Source organism: Trachemys scripta, chromosome 4 (genome assembly GCF_013100865.1).
Source record: "Trachemys scripta elegans isolate TJP31775 chromosome 4, CAS_Tse_1.0, whole genome shotgun sequence".
NCBI lineage: Eukaryota > Metazoa > Chordata > Testudines > Emydidae > Trachemys > Trachemys scripta.
In genome coordinates, this window is record NC_048301.1 from 12,202,096 (window position 1) to 12,221,431 (window position 19,336).

The 19,336-nt window shown below is 46.4% G+C and overlaps 1 protein-coding gene across 2 annotated transcripts in view; it reads right to left on the reverse strand.

Annotated features, from left to right (window-relative positions):
- Positions 1–2,405, reverse strand: part of ARMH4 (armadillo like helical domain containing 4) — a 112,474-nt gene extending 110,069 nt beyond the window's left edge. The window contains exon 1 of one of the 2 annotated variants that reach the window (XM_034768911.1): positions 2,245–2,405. The gene's annotated coding sequence lies outside the window, so the exon portion shown is untranslated. The remainder of the gene's footprint in view (positions 1–2,244) is intronic. The other variant, XM_034768910.1, reaches the window with a different exon arrangement.
- Between the last annotated feature and the right edge of the window lie 16,931 nt (positions 2,406–19,336).

Sequence of the window (19,336 nt, forward strand, 5' to 3'; positions counted from 1 at the left end):
GCAGATGCCAGACCTGTCCTCTTTAAGCCAAGTTCCTTCATATATTGGTTCTTAACATCTCTGTCCAAACTCTCTAGGCATTTCTAATGCACTTGTCACTGGTATCTAGGTGCTACATACGCAAATTAAAAAGCACACCACCTCACCTGACACATACTACCATGCGGGGCACCCCATGCTACTACTCATACAGAGGCCAGTCCCACCATTGCTTGACTGTGTTACTGATAATGAGCAGGATAACACCTATGTTTGACCATGCTACTAAAAAGCTCAACATCTCCATTTGCTTTCTACACCTTTCATATTGATGCTCACACCACACTACAACTGAACCAATGAGTCCTCCTCTACGTTCATGTTCTTTCGAGTGATCAGAGGGGGGAGGAGAAGGTATGGGGAAAGCATGAGCAGAGACATGTTAAATTCCTGCTGAGATAGAGGGTGGGCAGGCTGGCTGGGCACAGCTAGCAAAATATCAGTTGTTGTTTTGGACTTGCTACCACCTTGTTTCATGCTGAGGAAATCTATCAATCATAAAAACTTACCTTCCACATAAAAGATAAATCTGCTTCCTTGGCACGTTTTTTTCATTGTTTTCCTTACTAATGAGCAGTAAAAACGGGAACCTTTTATGCAACACAACCATCCTGGACCATTATAAATTCAGATAAAAATAGAATCGAGATCCAACTCACCTCTGGTTTTACAAAAACAAAGTTTATGTTTCTCAACTCATCTCTGCAAATTACGGAAGCCGTTTGTGTTGAAACAAAGGGTTTCCTCCTCACAGTCTATATTCTTATCTTACTTGACCCTGAGGTGGTCTTAAGAGACAATCTGCCTCGGGAAACAGTAGCTGGTATCAGTGCATGGCAGAATAGGATTGTATATTATTAATAATACTTAGCACTTATATAGCATTTTACATTTTCAATGTACTGTACAAGTACTAGCTCATTTTCAGAACCTGCTGAAAATTAGGTGAATATTATTATCCCTATTAAGCAGTTAGGGAAACTGCAAAACACAGAGGTTAAGTACCATCCCCAAGGACACACAGTGAGTCAGTCACAGAGCCAGAACTAATACTTTCGGTCCTTTTTAAAAATGCTTTTGCAGCAGTAATCTGTGCTCTTCATGGTTTTGTACCCAAACAGCCACGTTTCAGAATCTACCCCATAATAATGCTTTGGTGACCCCATAGCTATTTCCAGAGTAACGGAATGTGATGTCATAAACACAGGATTGTGATTTCACTCATGCTAAAGGAGAAGCTGGGCTCTGAGGGGAAAGCATTTTTAGAAACACAAACACCTCCCGCAACACAACAATGAAGGGAACAAAGGAAAAGACCAGCCATGTCCATTTCTTTTCCCAGCATTCTCTCTCCCCCAAGTCTGCTGCTGTGCAAAATCTCTCCTGTAAAGGGAGCATAAAATCTAACTGAGATGACAATGCACTGTAATCCAACAGCTGTGTTAAAGGTGAATGACAGGCCTGGCATGCGGTGACAGCCGACAATCTGCACTGAGGACAGCAGCTCCAAGGTGGGCAAGAAGGATGCAACAATAAAAACTATCCTGACAGTGCCAACTCCTTCCCTTCCCCTGCTAATCTCTGGCACTCCGCTCATTATAAGCCATAGACATTCAGACAGCATCTATACACAACAGGCTAAGGAAGAAGCAGGGAGGTTACCCATTGCCCTCATCTAGCCAGGTCTCTGATGAAGTGGCCATTCCGAACAATAGCCTTGTTCCCCTGGGCAGTGGCAGAGGGAAGAGGGCACCAGCAGCCAGCCTAGTGTAGCCACTCCAGAGCATCCTTGCCTGCAAAAGTCAAAGGAACAGATCTCTCTGCCTGAAGCCCATTCGAGGGGCAGCTTCGCGGCATGCCACGGGCTAGAGGATCAAAGAGGAGAAAGGGGCGACGGCTGGCGCTGGGAACTTGCTGTGCCCGTGAGAAGTGGGGACAGGAGGCGGGGGAGAGGAGAAGGAGGAGAGGAACCCCCCCCCCCACACACACACACACAAGGAGGCCAGAGGCAGCAGCATCCACGGAACACAAAGGAGGCTGTCCCCGGGCATCACACGGCCGGCCAGGCCTGCGCAGCTTCCTTGCACGGATCGGGGCATCTATTCTGTAGGGAGCCTCTCAACCATCGCCCCGGCTCCCCGCACGCCCCCAGCCCCTACTATTCCCAGCCCCGCTGCAGCGGGCTGCCCCCTGCCCGCCTCTCACCTGGGCCCCGCGTGTCCCTTCAGCCGGGCAGCACTGCCAAGGCACAGTGGAAGCGATCCGGGCCAGCGCTCAGCATCCCGCCGCCGGCTGCTCGCCTGGCCAGTGGGGCTGAGCTGGGAGGAGAGACAGGGGCGGGGGAGCCCGGCCCTGTTTCTTATTCATGAGGCGTCCGTCCCCGCTCCAGGATTGGGCGGCAGGCAGCGGCCGGGCACGCCCCGGCACGGCGGTGCCCATAGGAGCCGCCCGCGGGCGGGCTCCCCTTCCCTCCGCCCGGCGGCGGCTGCTGCAGCCCCGGCCGGTGCCTTGTCCCCGGCTCCCGCCGCAGGCTGCGCGGAGGGCGCAGGGTGGCCACGGCCTGGCTGAGCGGCCACGGAGGGGAAGGAGCCGGGGGGCCGCCCCGAGGCGAGCTGCAGCACCAGCGCCGCCGGGGGGGGGGCCGCGCGGAGCCGGGTCACAACACGTGCGAACTCCCCGGCGGTTCCCTGGCTCTGCGGGACTGAGCGTGGTGGGGAGTCGCTTTGGGGTGCGGGTGAGGGGCAGGCTACCCAGAGAGCGCCTGGCCCCTGCAGTACAGGGGTGCCGTTGTGCCGTCTCCTACACTGCGGGTGCGGGGACAATTCAGTGCGATCTCCTCCCCCTGCTAGGGTGACCAGATGTCCCGAGTTTATAGGGACAGTCCTGATATTTGGGGCTTTGTCTTATATAGGCTCCTATTACCCCCCATCCCAGTCCCGATTTTTCACATTTGCTGTCTGGTCACCCTACCCCCTGCCACGCTGGACAGCTGCTGGCAAAGTGTGAAGAAGGGAGGTTTTGGGAACCAGATGGGTGGATTGCCCCCTTGCACCCCAATCCTCTTATCCTTGGCATGGTGCAGGCGCTTGGGAGTCATGGGCCTCGCCCTCTGCAGTGGTTAAAGAGGTAGTCAAATATTTTTTGTCCAGGATCAAATTTCTTGGTCAAGGTATAGTCAAAGTCCAGACTCCAGAGAAAATAATAAAAAACAACAACAATTATAATAATAAGTACATGAAAAGATTTCAGGGTCCATTCAAAAGTGTCTGGCAGTCTAGATTTGGGCCACATTCTGCCTACTGAACACCCCTGGAGTAGGTTCCACAACAGGAAGAGGAGCTTTCATGTCATAAGAGGGGAGCAGTAGGGAGGGAGTGGGGACTATTAATGGAAGCCAGGGAAAGGAGGGGAAGTTGTGCTTCCCGCCACTTTTCCCCCAGCCCTTACGTTAACCCCTGCTTCTACCTTTGTGATCAGAACGTTGCTAAAAAATATCTTAAGCATATAATTCACTGCCGTCAGTTTCTCTCGGTCACAGTGTCCTATTTCTGTAAACTTTCATTGGCACTCAAGTCCTTGTTAGAAGGAAAAGTATTTTTGAATGTACTGCAGGCAAGTTAATGTCACCTAACAGTATTGTGCGCTCAGCAGTTGGCAATGGCGGTCAAAGTGATGCTGGTGGTTTGAGGCAGCAGCCAAAGAACTATCCTGAGGGGCTAAGGAAACACTTTTCATAAAGAGAACTACTCTTGTGTACAAGCCTTGGAATATGATAACTTTTGTCAGAATGAAACTGTCCAGTGAAATTGTGGGCAATGAAAATGAAAAGTAATTTGTCTTACAGTGTATATATTCTGGGCCCAAACCACAAAACATGAATCAAACACGAAATTGGTCTTGCCCAGAAGTAAACTACAATTTAAAAAAAACTATTCTCTTTAATATAGCAATGCTAGTCGTAATCTGTGCAAACACTATGTTTTGAATTACTCCCATACATATTTCGATGGTAAACATCTGATTAGTCCTTTCCCGGTCATAAAATAAATAGTTATCCGTCTGAGCCCACACATGGTATGTTTTCCAGTTTTGTCATATTCTTGTTTTTACACCTTCTTAATCCCAGTATACAAGACAACTGAATCACTTCACCATTTTCCTCACAAAAATGTTATGTGCATAGCCAGGACCAGCTTTAAGCAGGACAGCTGATTGATTAATCCCAGACAAATTAGAGGATTGGGCCAAAAGAAATCTGAGGAAGTTCAACAAGGACAAGTGCAGAGTCCTGCACTTAGGAGGGAGAATCCCATGCACCACTACAGACTAGGGACCGAGTGGCTAGGCAGCAGTTCTGCAGAAAAGGACCTAGGGCTTACAGTGCACGAGAAGCTGGATATGAGTTAACAGTGTGCCCTTGTTGCCAAGAAGGCTAATGGCATTTTGGCCTGTATAAGTAGGAGCATTGCCAGCAGATTGAGGGATGTGATCGTTCCCCTCTATTCAGCATTGGTGAGGCCTCATCTGGAGTACTGTGTCCAGTTTTGGGCCCCACACTACAAGAAGGATGTGGAAAAATTGGAAAGAGTCCAACTGAGGGCAACAAAATTTATTAGGGGGCTGCAGCACATGATTTATGAGGAGAGGCTGAAGGAACTGGGATTATTTAGTCTGCAGAAGAGAAGAATGAGGGGGGATTTGATCGCTGCTTTCAACTACCTGAAAGGGGGTTCCAAAGAAGATGGATCTAAACTGTTCTCAGTGGTACCAGATGACAGAAGGAGGAGTAATGGTCTCAAGTTGCAGTGGGGGAGGTTTAGGTTGGATATTAGGAAAAACTTTTTCACTAGGAGGGTGGTGAAGCACTGGCATGGGTTACCTAGGGAGGTGGTGGAATCTACTTCCTTAGAGGTTTTTAAGGTCAGTCTTGACAAAGCCCTGGTTGGGATGATTTATTTGGTTTTGGTCCTACTTTGAGCAGGGGGTTGGACTAGATGACCTCCCGAGGTCCCTTCCTACCCTGATATTCTATGATTCTAGGATGCCTCTTTGTAACTCCCAGAACTCTTGGAATGATTTTCCAACCCACTCCCATTTCAGGGACTAGAGAAGAAAATACCCAAGGCCCAGTTGTCATTTCTAGCCACAGAGCTAGAGGAAGAAGCCCAGCAGAACTTCCACGGTTTGGGATTCCCCAAGTGGTAAGACTGTCCTACCTCATATTATATGAATCTAGCTCTGCTTGATTTGGATTTCCCCAAAGGAACCTGTGCTCTGCTCATAACACTTCTGCTCATAACCCTCCTAAGAGGTTGTTTTTCTTGATGTAAAAATGCAGAGACCAGGATCAAAACATGAATTTACCCTAATTTATAGTCATACAATCACATGACAAAAGACAAAGTCTTCGCCTTGTAGCCTATAGGTGCACTTTGCCCAGCCATGAGACTTTTGTTCAGTCTTGGAGTCACGTACGTTCAGCCATCGGGTACTGGGAGTGGTGAACAGACAGACTCTATTAGCCCAGTGAGAGGCTAATATACTTTGAGTGGCTCAGTAACCAATAATAGCAAATTCATCAGGCTTTCATGGGGGTCCCAGCCAGTCCTCCTTGGCATAGCGAGGATGATGATTCAGATCTGAGGCTCAGAGATGGGATGTGAAGTACCCCCACCAAAAGGTTTGCATTTTTTTTAAAGGTAGGTGGGAGCCGTGGATGCTCAGCAGCTCCGAAAGTTGGGCCACTTTTATTTACGTCTGTGGATTGAAGTATGTGACTTTAGGTACCCAGTTTTGAAATATTTGGGATAAGTTTTCAAGCTCTCTGTGTGGGTTCAATGGTAGCACTCCATTTAACATTAATGAGAGTCATACAGCTAAACTCCAAGGCACCCCTAAGAATGTCAATTAAGATTAACTTGCTTTGGCATGATGTGTCATTTTCCTTTTAACATTGTATTATTAGTCTTTTGAAGCTTGGTATGTAGGACAGGGGTAAGATATCCAAGGGCTACGGGAAATCGACAGATGGTTCATATTCAGCTGAGTTCGGTTTGTTTTTTTTTCAGCATTTTATTTCTGGAAAAGTATAAATGTGTAATGTGTTTTGGTATTCACTGCATTGATTTTATGCCTTTTAATAGACATATGAAAGGGAATGAATATCTTACAGAGCTTAGAGCAAGGACCTGGGAGTCAGGACTCCTGGGCTCTGTTCCTGGCTCTGGGACTAACATGTGTGACCTTGGGCAAGCCAGTTAAAGTGTAGTTCTGCTTTGGAAAGTGACTGTAAAAATGGCACCTTCTTACTCAGCAGATCTGTTCTGAGTGTGTATTCCAAGTCATAGCTGCTGACTTTAGTGACAAAAATAGGTTTTTACTGCTTTCTTACTCCTCTGAGCATTGCAGAGCCAACCGAACTGAGACGGTGTGAGCTGGAGTCTTTCTTCTTGTGGGACTAATTATTAAATTACAATCACCAGTGCGATTGCATAGGCATAATGTAGCTTGGACACCCTTTTAATTATTGTTAGGGATGACGAAAGAAAGAATCCATATAGATTCTCTTGACTGAGCTTGATATCAGGTTGAGTTTACAGGGCTGGCATTTAGAAAAAACCCCCACATCTATTTACTTGTAAGATGAGCACATTTGAAATAGACTGTGAACTCCATGATATACTTTTCAATGTGGACCCACACTTTAAACTCTCTCTTCCCATCTGTAAAATGGGGACAGAACCCTCTCCTAGAGAATCAATTTAAACTCCATGTTATTTAATAGCAACGACACCTCTTTAATGGGAAGAATAATTCCACTTAATGGAGATGCTTCCAGGTGATTTAAAGATGAATTGCAAAGCAAAAATCCAAACTGAGTTGGGCTGAGATTTCTGTGCTGAATATCTCCAGTAACTAATCTGTCAGTCATTCAACACAGAAATAAACGTTAACAATTTAAATGTTGCCTTTACCCTCTGTGAGCTCTTGTTGGTATTTCCCTAAGCTATCTGAGCTTAGGGTGACCAGACAGCAAGTGTGAAAAATTGGGACAGGGGGTGGGGGATAATAGGCGCCTATAGTAGAAAAAGCCCCAAATATCGGGACTGTCCCTATAAAATAGGGACATCTAGTCACCCTATCTGAGCTTATTAAATCACAGATACCAGAAGCCTCATTGAACATATTATATGTGATGTCCGATAATGGTGAATTTTTATTCAGTAGAGCATTTTATATCATTTGAACTATTTTCAGAATTTTCTTTAAGAGATCTATTTTCTTTATTGGAACAACTTTTTAATCTGTGCATCGGCTGAGAACCGGAGTGTTCCACTTTAAATAATTCTACTATATTATTGTGCTTATCATTTCATACACTGTAACTCACCATTAGCTACCACTGTAGGAAGCTATACGTAAAGCCCCAGGTAAAGCTGAACCTAAATTCTGCAGTACCTTCAGATAGATTTAAAAACTGACATTTCCAATTAATTAACTTTGAAAATGAATAACAGTTTGTACAGTGGCCCCATTTTTTTATTGAATTCAGTTTATTTGAGGATATCTCCCCACTGTTAATTTCTACTAACTTGCAGATTTTGGTCTTGATAAGACAGAAGAACAGGAATGTGACACCTTATCTTTTACACTTCTTTCCCCCCAGCTTGACTATCTAATGATAGACAAATTGTCTAAAGGAATTGTGTCGCAGCACCAGAAATACTAATTCATGAATAGTTAATAGACTTTATCATTCATAGAGTTAATTCTTAATCTACTTGAAAATTTAAGATTTTGTTTTTATTTTTGGCATTGTCACAAGCAATGTACTGTGCCTATAGTTGTTTGCAGAGGATTTATTTTGTATCTTATTTGCAAAGCATACCTGTGTATTTCTATTAAATAGCTTAGAGTACAATTTTAAAATAACATACATTTGCTGTATTTTCTTTCAAGAGTGTTATTAGGCTTTCTGTCTCAGGGCATATGTATTGAAAAACAGCTTCTATACAGATGGCAACCTCACAAGATGTAAACTCGGCAACCAGTTATTTCCAGAAAACTTAGAAATAACCACTCTCCAAAGTACTCTTCTAAAGACATCCCATATTTCATCCACACAAATAGTGCTATTTCCCTGCAAGATTCAAAGGCAGGGACAAAAGGATAACTGTTAATAAGGAATGGCCAATACCTCTAAGTCTCATTATCAGCAATACCAACATGTTTATCATGGGAAATTACTGTAGCCAAGAGCTGGCAAGTTGAGGTCAATGGTCAAAGTTCAGGGAGCATTCTTTGGAGGGTTGGATAGAGCTAGATTTTTATTCTCCTCTAAATTCCTTTTAATATCTAATTTCATTGTCCTACCTTCTGAGACTGTGAATAATTATCTTCATTTATATTGTCATCCTGAAGGTATTTATAGTCTGAATCTTATGGTTCAGCACTGCCATCTGTGTTTCTCGATCAGTTACATATCTGGGAAAACAGGACTACATTTCACATTTTAGGAGCAGCTTCCTTGATTAAACCAGCGTGCTCTAGCTAGAATTTGTTATGAAACACTGACATACTTTGAAGCTATATTTGGCTTTTATTATCAATAATTCCTATACCCATTGAAGACCATCCATTATAAGTGCTCTTTTAGCTGTTGCTTGCATTTCAGAACTCATTTTAACTGTGATTGATTAACTCTGTTTAAGAAAAGAATTCCAAGGGCAACCAGGATGGTAACGTGATCCGATATAAACTCTGATCTCTTCTAACCCCACAATCGTATGGTTAGGAGATCATTTTTCAAAAGACACCTAATATAGTCCAAGTATGGCTTGTGATTTGCTTCAAAAAGCACATTTAAGAAATTATTTTTCATTATTAATGGTCTGAATCAAGCCAAGTAATCATAAATAAGAAAGGATTTTGGATGAAGCAGGTAATAAAGAATTCAGGTTAAGACATTACAGTATTTTAATCACACATTAGCTGAATAATTCCTTAGTCCAGAATTTAGATTTCAAATTAATCATTTCAGCAGTCAGAAGGTCAAATATATCACCTCAAGTCTTTATAAGATCCCTATCACTATGGTAGCTAGGAATGCTTTACGCAAGTTAGGTTCAGACATCTTGAAACTAATAGGGGGCATATACTCCATAACCAGTCACATTAGCCAACTGCCTTGACATTTCAAAAATGGCATATAGCAACTAATATATTAAGTAAGGGGATTTTAGAATCTTCTGTTGGTAGACAGCCTAGACAAAGAAAAGCATCTTGGCTCTAGTTCCCAACATGGTCAGGCATTGGCTCAGATGTATTTAGAGATGGATCAACTCCAGAGTCGAGGGCTCAGAACAACCAGCATGGACATTCAGCCATTTTTCAGGCTCTGATGTTCAAATCAGCACACAGGTTTCCATCAGTCATAAAAACCTCTCCCAACCACTTACTGGAATACATTTTTTCTCTCCTTTTTACAAAGAAATAACAAACGTACAAGAAAAATGTGCCTAAACTGTAAACCTTTAGGCAGAGATAGTCAATAGGCAGACTGTAGGCCAAATCCGGACTGCCAGATGCTTTTGAATGGACCCCAAAATCTTTTTATTGACTTATTATTATCACTGTTATTATATTTATTATTTTCTCTGGAGTCTGGACCTTGACTATACCTTGACCAAGAAATTTTGACCTTGACAAAAAATAATTGACTACCCCTGCCTTAAGGTTACATTTAAGTGTAGAATCAGGAAACTGAGATCTGAGCGCCTCAGCAACTGCAGAGTTAAATCAAAACAACCTTAACTCTGCCCCAATGCATACACATTCTAATAGCAATTTTCACCACATGACTGCACTACACTCAGTGATGCAACCATTCTGTACAGCACAATATTGCACTATAGAAAGGATTTCCATTTTCTTCTATACTGTTTCTTGAGTAAAACAATGAGAAGTCCAGGGTCACCTTAAAGACTAACAGATTTATTTGGGCGTTAGCTTTGGTGGGTAAAAACAGCCTTTAAGGTGCCACTGGACTCCTCGTTGTTTTTGTGGATACAGACTGACACAGCTACCCCTGTGATACTTGCTTCTTCAGTGAGACTGATGACATGTACTGCTTTCAATTTAAATTGTACCATTTCTATAAACTTTCTGGTGGGCTTTGTTCAACCCATCAACCTCTTGTCATTCAAACACCTCCCTAAGACTCTGTTCTTTCAAGATACCCACAAACAGCAAGTCAACAATAGTAGATTAAAAGAAAAGCAGCAAACTGTAGTCATTCTGTTCTCTGAGCTGCTTGTTGGATCCTGTCTAATCTGTATCAGCTTTGTAAATTCTTTAGGGCTATAGCAATATCTGACTTGTGTCTTGTACAGTGCCAAGCACATTGTTAATGCTTAAACAAATAATATTACTTTATATAGACTGTATGATAAAAGGCCCCACTTTAATTCATATTAAAGCCCAAAAGCTTCACATTTACACAGTGGTCAGGCTGCCCAGTGGTGCCGCATGCCTTTCCGGAATGAAAAGCAGGAAGTACAAAGTTAAGGTACATGCCAGATGCATCCTTAACTCTACTACCTGGACCTGACAATTGCCTCAGAGAATGGTTCAGTATGGAGCCATAAGAGGTAGACATGAGGAAGTTCTAAGACAGTTTGCAATTATTTGTGTTCCAGCATTTATCTGCATGCACTCCAGCTGCATTCATTGTGTTAGGTGTAGGTTGGGTCCAGCACAGCTCTCCCCATCTACTATCTCTGGCTCCTTAGCAATGATTCCCCCAATTGCAAAATAACTGGCTGCATGTTGCAAAAATCTGTCTGGGGATTGGTCCTGCTCTGAGCAGGGGGTCGGATTTTTTAATTTTTGAGGGGAGGGATAGCTCAGTGGTTTGAGCATTAGCCTGCTAAACCCAGGGTTGTGAGCTCAATCCCTGAGGGGGCTGTTTAGGGATCTGGGCAAAATCAGTACTTGGTCCTGCTAGTGAAGGCAGGGGGCTGGACTCAATGACCTGTCAGGGTCCCTTCCAGTTCTATGAGATAGGTATATCTCCATACTTTATGTTTGTCCCTCCACAACTCCTCCTCTCCTGTTTCTCTGCCTGACAGCACAGCCCAGTCCTCCCCCACACAGAGACAGGTGTCAGCATGGGACCCACGGGTTGAGGAGCTAAGAAGAGGATGCTGGAAGAGCACAGGGACATTAGACTCAATGAGGTAATTTTTGAAGGACTGGACAAAAGGGACATGATAAGAGCTTGGGGGGGGGGAACAGAGATGAAGCTCCCAAACATCCCCACTGCACAGCTCTCACCTTCCTTTCCACCCCATAATTCAATGAACTGTTCCATCACACCCCACATTTTCCCTTGCTGCTCCAACCTCCCATATTCCCTTTGACTGCTCAGACTCCTCCAAAGTGCTCCAACGCTGCTTCAACTCCTCCAAAATTCCTTCCATTGCACCCACCCATGCTCGGACCACCCCCATATCCTCTGCTGCTTCAAGTACCTTCTCCCCCCCTCACTCCACAGACACAAAAATACACTGCTCCAAGCCCCTCTGCCCCCAGCTCCACGCCTCTGGTAAATTTGGAGGAGGTGGTGGTACTGGGAGGAGTGCAGCATGTACTATCTGGATACAGGGCAGGAGCATGGAGATGCAGAGCTCCTACCTCAGATCTGGACCTATGTGTAGGGAAGGGGCTTCAATCCACATAAGAAGTCTACTTGAGCACGTTCAAGGTAGCATGTAAACAAAGGATGCTACTTGTAAAAACTGTGAGTCATGCATGGACATGTGACTTGCCCAGGTGACTCCTACACTGCATCTTGGAGCTGGACTTTGCATAGGCGTGAGGAGGGGATCTCCACCCACAAGAGAAAGTCTATTTAAACCCCTGGGAGACCCCTCCATTTTGTCTTCAGCTGGCTAAGGAGAGGAGCCATCATGAGGAATCTCCTCGCTACCACCTGAGCTGGAACAAGAGCTGTACCGGGGAAAGAATTGTGCCCAGGCCTGGAAGGTGTCCAGTCTGAGGAAAAAAATTACTGAAGCATCTCTGAGGGTGAGATTATCTGTATTCAGGTTGATTAGACATAGATTTGCGCATTTTATTTTATTTTGCTTGGTAATTTACTTTGTTCTGTCTGTTACTACTTGGAACCCACTTAAATCCTACTTTCTGTATTTAATAAAATCACTTTTTACTTATTAATTAACTCTGAGTATATTAATACCTGGGGGAGCAAACAACTGTGCATATCTCTCTATCAGTGTTATAGAGGGCAAACAATGTATGAGTTTACCCTGTATAAGCTTTATACAGGGTAAAATGGATTTATTTGGTTTTAGACCCCATTGGGAGTTGGGCATCTGAGCGTTAAAGACAAGCACACTTCTGTGAGTTGCTTTCAGGTAAACCTGCAGCTTTGGGGCAAGTAATTCAGACCCTGGGTCTGTGTTGGAGCTGACGGGAGTGTCTGGCTCAGCAAGACAGGGTGCTGGAGTCCTGCGCTGGCATGGAAAGCAGGGGTAGAAGTAGTCTTGGCACATCAGGTGGCAGCTCCCAATTGGGGTTCTGTGATCCAACCCGTCACACCAGCATACACATAGGGGGCTGGGAAAAGGGCTCAGACTAGCCCCTCCCATGCTCCCCCTGCTACCTATTCCACGCCCCCTCTAATCACCTCAGTCAGGCTCCAACCCTCCTGAATCTCTGTTCTCTCCCCTACCACCCATCCCCATTTACCCTCCCTCCCTCTCTCCCTTAGCCACAGCCCCAAACACCTCACCCAGTATTCCCCTCCCATCTCTCTACCCTTTCAATCTCTACACTACTCTAACACCCCCCACATTCTGCCTCACTGCTCCAATTCCCCATATTCCCTCGCTCTGCACCAGAAAAGTTATAAACATCTGGAAATGTTAAGAATAGCTCATGTTAGGAGGGCTGTGTTGACCAAATAACCCAGCGACTTGCTTTCCTTTGATCACACTCAATGCCATCATTCAGGAAATATGACTACATTATCCTGTCATCTTCCTGCTAATTTCTTCAACAAAACTTCTGAAGTAAAATCAGAATCTGAATGTGGATTTTAAAACACTTTAAAATATCACCCAAACCATACATTTTGGTATCAGGGCAAAACTTGCAAAAGGAGCCCTGAAAAATGCAAGGAATATGCACATAAGGTGAACAGATAGCAAGTGTGAAAATCGGACACTTTTCTGGAGGGGAAGGGGAAGTGGCAGGGTATAGTTCCATATATAAGACAAATCCTGTAATATCAGGATGGTCCCGATAATATTGGAATGTCTGGTCACCTTATGAGCACAAGACACATTCTCTGAAAATTGCCATGAACTCACAGTGCATGGGTGCAGCTCAGGTTCAGTGGTCACTGGATGTCAACTTGCACCATCCTGTTAATGTAACAACAGCTTGCCTGGAAACCCTCTTCTTCAGTAGAGCCCTAATCTTGTTTCATATGGATCCTTCAGTCTCTTTGGCTTGGCCACTGAGCATGAGCCAACCTCTCGATCCAAACTCCAAAAGATTAGTAACTTTTTCAATATTGCTTCCCTAAATAGCCAGTGAATGTCATGCACTAGCTGAGATAAATGTCAAGTGACTGAGGCCTTGTCTACACTACGAGAGTAGTTCGATTTTACTTAAATCGAATATTTGGAATCGATATTGCAAAGTCGAACGTGTGTGTCCACACTAAGGACAGTAATTCGACTTTGTGAGTCCACACTAACGGGGAAAGCGTCGACATTGGAAGCGGTGCACTGAGGGCAGCTATCCCACAGTTCCCGGAGTCCCCGCCGCCCATTGGAATTCTGGGTGGAGCCGCAAATGCCTTCTGGGTAAAAAAAAAAGGGGCCAGGGTGCTTTTGGGTAACTGTCGTCATCCGTCCATCACTCCCGCCCTCCCTCCCTCCCTGAAAGCGCCGGCGGGAAATCATTTCGCGCACTTTTCAAGTCATTGACAGCGCGGACGCCACAGCACTGTGAGCATGGAGCCCACTGCAACCATCGCTGCAGTTGTGGCCGCTCTCAACGCCTCGCAGCTTATCATACAGGTTGCCCTGAGGCAGATGCAGAAAAGTCAGGCGAGGAGGCTACGTCAACGCGGTGATGGCCTGAAGTGTGAGAGTAGCACAGACCTCTCAGAAAGCAGGGGACCCAGCGCCGAGGACATCACGGTGGCAATGGGTCATGTTGATGCCGTGGAACGGCGATTCTGGGCACGGGAAACAAGCACTGAGTGGTGGGACCGCATAGTGCTGCAGGTCTGGGATGAATCACAGTGGCTGCGAAACTTCCGCATGCGGAAGGGAACTTTCCTTGAACTTTGTGAGTTGCTGTCCCCTGCCCTGAAGCGCAATGACACCCGGATGCGACCAGCCCTGACTGTCCAGAAGCGAGTGGCCATAGCCCTCTGGAAGCTTGCAACGCCTGACAGCTACCGGTCAGTCGCGAGCCAGTTTGGGGTGGGCAAATCTACCGTGGGGGTTGTTGTGATGCAAGTAGCCAAGGCAATCGTTGATGTACTGCTGCCAAAGGTAGTGACCCTGGGAAACTTGGAGGCGATCATAGATGGCTTCGCAGCGATGGGATTCCCAAACTGCGGTGGGGCCATAGATGGAACTCACATCCCTATCCTGGCACCGGACCACCAGGCCAGCCAGTACATTAACAGAAAGGGCTACTTTTCCATGGTGCTGCAAGCACTGGTGGACCACAGGGGACGTTTTACCAACATCAATGTCGGATGGCCGGGCAAGGTTCATGACGCTCGTGTTTTCAGGAACTCTGGTCTGTTTAGACGGCTGCAGCAAGGTATTTACTTCCCGGACCACAAAATAACTGTTGGGGATGTGGAGATGCCTATAGTCATCCTCGGGGACCCAGCCTACCCGCTAATGCCCTGGCTCATGAAGCCCTATACAGGTGCCCTGGACACTGAAAAAGAACTCTTCAACTACCGGCTGAGCAAGTGCAGAATGGTGGTGGAGTGTGCTTTTGGACGTCTCAAGGGGAGATGGAGAAGCTTGCTGACTCGCTGTGATCTCAGCGAAACCAATATCCCCATTGTTATAGCAGCTTGCTGTGTGCTCCACAATCTCTGTGAGAGCAAGGGGGAGACCTTTATGGCGGGGTGGGAGGTTGAGGAAATTAGCCTGGCTGCTGATTACTCACAGCCAGACAGCCGGGCGATTAGAAGAGACCAGCGGGAAGCGCTGTGCATCCGGGAGGCTTTGAAAGCAAAGTTCCTGAGTGAGCAGGGTAACCTGTGACTTTCTAATTTTGTGTACAGAGAAGCCTTCACCCCACTTCCAACACACGTTTCAAAATAAAAATAGTTCTACTTTGTTAAAGCACACCGTTTTCTTTAATACTGTTTTCGCGGGAATTTTTTAAAACTGGGACGCAGACTGTGGTGCGGAGCGGGTGTAGTGTAGTCGCGCGAATGCAGCTTCTAAACTCAAGGACTGACAGGCTCCGCTGCGGTGGGATGGTTCTTTCAACGGAGCCTGTCACCCCTCCTGATACGGACTGTGTGTATGGGGGGTCTATGTGAGTTTGTGGCAGGGGTGGGACGGTTACAGATCCCCTGCTGTGTGGCTCTGTGATCCTGCCTAAGGACCGCCGCTTAAGATCTCTAACTGCCCTCCCCTGACACAAAGTCACAGAGCAACCCACCCCCCACCACATAACATGAAAAGAACCTCCCAGACTAACCAGGGTAAGTAGTCACTGCATCACTGCACTACGTATGTGCCCTGCTGCTGTGCCTGCCCCCGACTATGTACCCTGCCAAAGGTGACTGTCCTGTCCAATTACCAACCCCCTTTCCCCCCCTCCTCCAAAAGAACATGATGGAAACAGTAGTTAACAGAAACATATTTTTTATTATCAACTACACATGGGACTGGGAAGTGAAACTTGGACGGGGGCTTGTGTCAGGCGGGAAGGAAAGAACTTGTCAAACTTTGGGGAATGAGAGCCTTCTGCTGCTCGAGCTCTCTGCAGGGGTGGAGTGAGAGTTAGCAGGGACTCTGCCGCCTCTCCTTCTGTGCACTTTGGGTGAAGGGAGTATGGGACTTGGTGGCGGGGGAGGGCGGTTAGAGATGGACTGCAGCGGGGCTCTGTCCTCCTGCCTCCGTTCCTGCAGAACATCCACAAGGCGCCGGAGCGTGTCCGTTTGCTCCCTCAGTAGTCCAAGCAGGGTTTGAGTCGCCTGCTGGTCTTCCTGACGCCACCTCTCCTCCCGATCCATGTTGGCTTGGTGCATTTGGGACAAGTTCTCCCGCCACTGGGTCTGCTGTGCTGCCTGGGCTCGGGAGCAGGCTATAAGCTCTGAGAACATGTCCTCCCGTGTCCTCTTCTTCTTATGCCTAATCCTCCCTAGCCTCTGGGAGTGTGATGACAGGCTAGGTTGTGAGACAGTCGCAGATGGGGCTGTGGGAATGGGAAAAAGGGAGTGAATTCCTCAGAAAGATAAATGTAGTTGTGAACAAAGAACATAGTCTTTCTCTGTGAACAGGACCATGCACAGCACCTATCACATGCGCACTCAGCACAAGGTCGAATTCTCGGCCTTCGCATTCAGTGTCTGGGGTTTTGCAGAGCACTTTTGAGAACCCTGTCAGGACAACGGAATTGCTCTTGCACGCAGACATGGTAAGCCGTAGATTCGTGGCAGCTTAAAACTTTAATATTAGCAATGGCCTCATTTCACATTGAAATCAATGTCGGTCCCTGCTGCCAGCAATCCGGCAAGCAGGAAGTCTGCTCCTGTCCCACACCCTCGCGGCTGTCCCCGGGAACGATCCCTTTCGGCTGACCCTCTCCCGCCTCCACCGCGTGGCTGCAAACCAGCGGTTACAGTTCTGTAAAGGAACGGTAAAGCAGTCCCAACACTAACATTCCCCTACCTCATTCAAAGCAGGTCATCATGAGCGACATCACCCTCATGAGGATCTCTGAGAGCGACAGACAGAGAATGCTCCGGGAAAGCCTTCAAAGACCAGGGCCGTATGCCGCCATGCTGTGCCAAGCAATGATTCCAGAGTACTTGCTAGTCTCGTGGCGCGGCAACGTGTCCTACTACGGAGGACCCAATAAGGCCGCTCTCCCCAAGAACCTAATGCAGCGGATTTCAAATTACCTGCAGGAGAGCTTCCTTGAGATGTCCCAGGAGGATTTCTGCTCCATCCCCGGACATATAGACCGCATCTTACTGTAGCTGCAGTAGCAGGGACTAAACAGTAGAGCGGCTTGGGCAGGACAATCATGCAAAACCGGACATTGCTAGATTTTTTTCAAATAGTTGCACTGCCCATGACTGAACCGTTAAGTTAATCAAACTAATCATGAGAAACCCATTTTTTAAATTGTTAATAATCATGTTCTGTTACAAATAAATGTTTAGATGTTTACAACACTTACTGGATGATCCTTCACCAGATTCTGTGTCCGGGGTAACGGCTGGGGAGGGTTGGTAGGGGATCTCTGTAAGGGTGATGAAGAGATCCTGGCTGTCGGGGAAATCAGCGTTGTGAGCGCTGTCGACTGCCTCGTCCTCCTCATCTCCTTCCTCATCTTCCCCGTCCGCTAACATGTCCGAGGATCCGGCCGTGGACACTATCCCATCCTCAGAGTCCACAGTCAGTGGTGGGGTAGTGGTGGCGGCCGCACCGAGGATGGAATGCAGTGCCTCGTAGAAACGGGATGTCTGGGGATGGGATCCGGAGCGTCCGTTTGCCTCTTTGGTCTTCTGGTAGCCTTGCCTCAGCTCCTTGATTTTCACGCGGCACTGCGTTACATCCCGGCTGTATCCTCTCTCTGCCATGTCTTTAGAGATCTTCTCATAGATCTTTGCATTCCGTCTTTTGGATCGCAGCTCGGAAAGCACGGACTCATCGCCCCACACAGCGATGAGATCCAAGACTTCCCGATCAGTCCATGCTGGGGCCCTCTTTCTATTCTGAGATTGCACTGCCATCAGTGCTGGAGAGCTCTGCATCGTTGCCAGTGCTGCTGAGCTCGCCACGATGTCCAGACAGGAAATGAGATTCAAACTGGCCAGACAGGAAAAGGAATTCAAATTCAAATTTTCCCGGGGCTTTTCCTGTGTGGCAGTTCAGAACATCCGAGCTCTTACTGCTGTCCAGAGCGTCAACAGAGTGGTGCACTGTGGGATAGCTCCTGGAGCTATTAGCGTCGATTTCCATCCACACCTAGCCTAATTCGACATGGCCATGTCGAATTTAGCGCTACTCCCCTCGTCGGGGAGGAGTACAGAAGTCGAATTAAAGAGACCTCTATGTCGAACTAAATACCTTCGCGGTGTGGACGGGTGCAGGGTTAATTCGATGTAACGGCGCTAACTTCGACATAAACGCCTAGTGTAGACCAGGCCCGAGATCATTTGGGGAATGATCAGAGCCATAGTTTGAGCCCCAGGCATTCACAAAAAAATTTAGAAGAACTAAGTTGATTCTGAACAATGCTGTTTTTAAAGGGCTGCATCTCAGGAAACTCTTGCTCAAATGACTTCAGATATGGACCATTAATATTACCCAGCACCCCCATAAGTAAGGCTACAATTTAGTCACGGAGGTTGCGGAAGCCACAGAGTCCGTGACTTCAGCCTGGGGTGGTTGGGAGCTGCAGGGTACTCCGGGTGCCCCTGGCGGCCCGGGAGCTCCAAGCTGCTACGGGCGGCACGGTACCCCACAGGTCCCAGCTGCCCTGGGTGGTGGGGGAACCCCTGAACTCTGCAGGCATTGGGGGAACACCAATCATAATAATATCATAATCTCATGAAATAATATTCTAGCATTGCCAAACCCAAGCATTCAAAAATCATGTCAGATCCTAAAAATCATGAGATTGGCGTATCAATCATGAGATCTTAAAATAATATATCTTTTTTACAATTTGCTTTCTGAGTTTTGAGCATTTAGGGTTCACATTTTCATGCTTTTCTCTACAACTGTGAGGACTAGCAACTTATTTTTTCCTTTTTTTAAAATGAAAGCTGAAAGTTTCATATAATCACAATTCCAGGAGTTGGAAAACACCAAACAGCGCCAGACTTGTGATAAAATTGTAAGAGTTGGCAACAATATTTGTATTTCCATTATACAAGATTGAAATGGGAGTTGTATTGCATATATACCATGCTTTGTATTTATACAGCACCTTTCACCTGAGATTTCAAAACATGTTGCATATGTTAATTAAGCTCTACAACTCC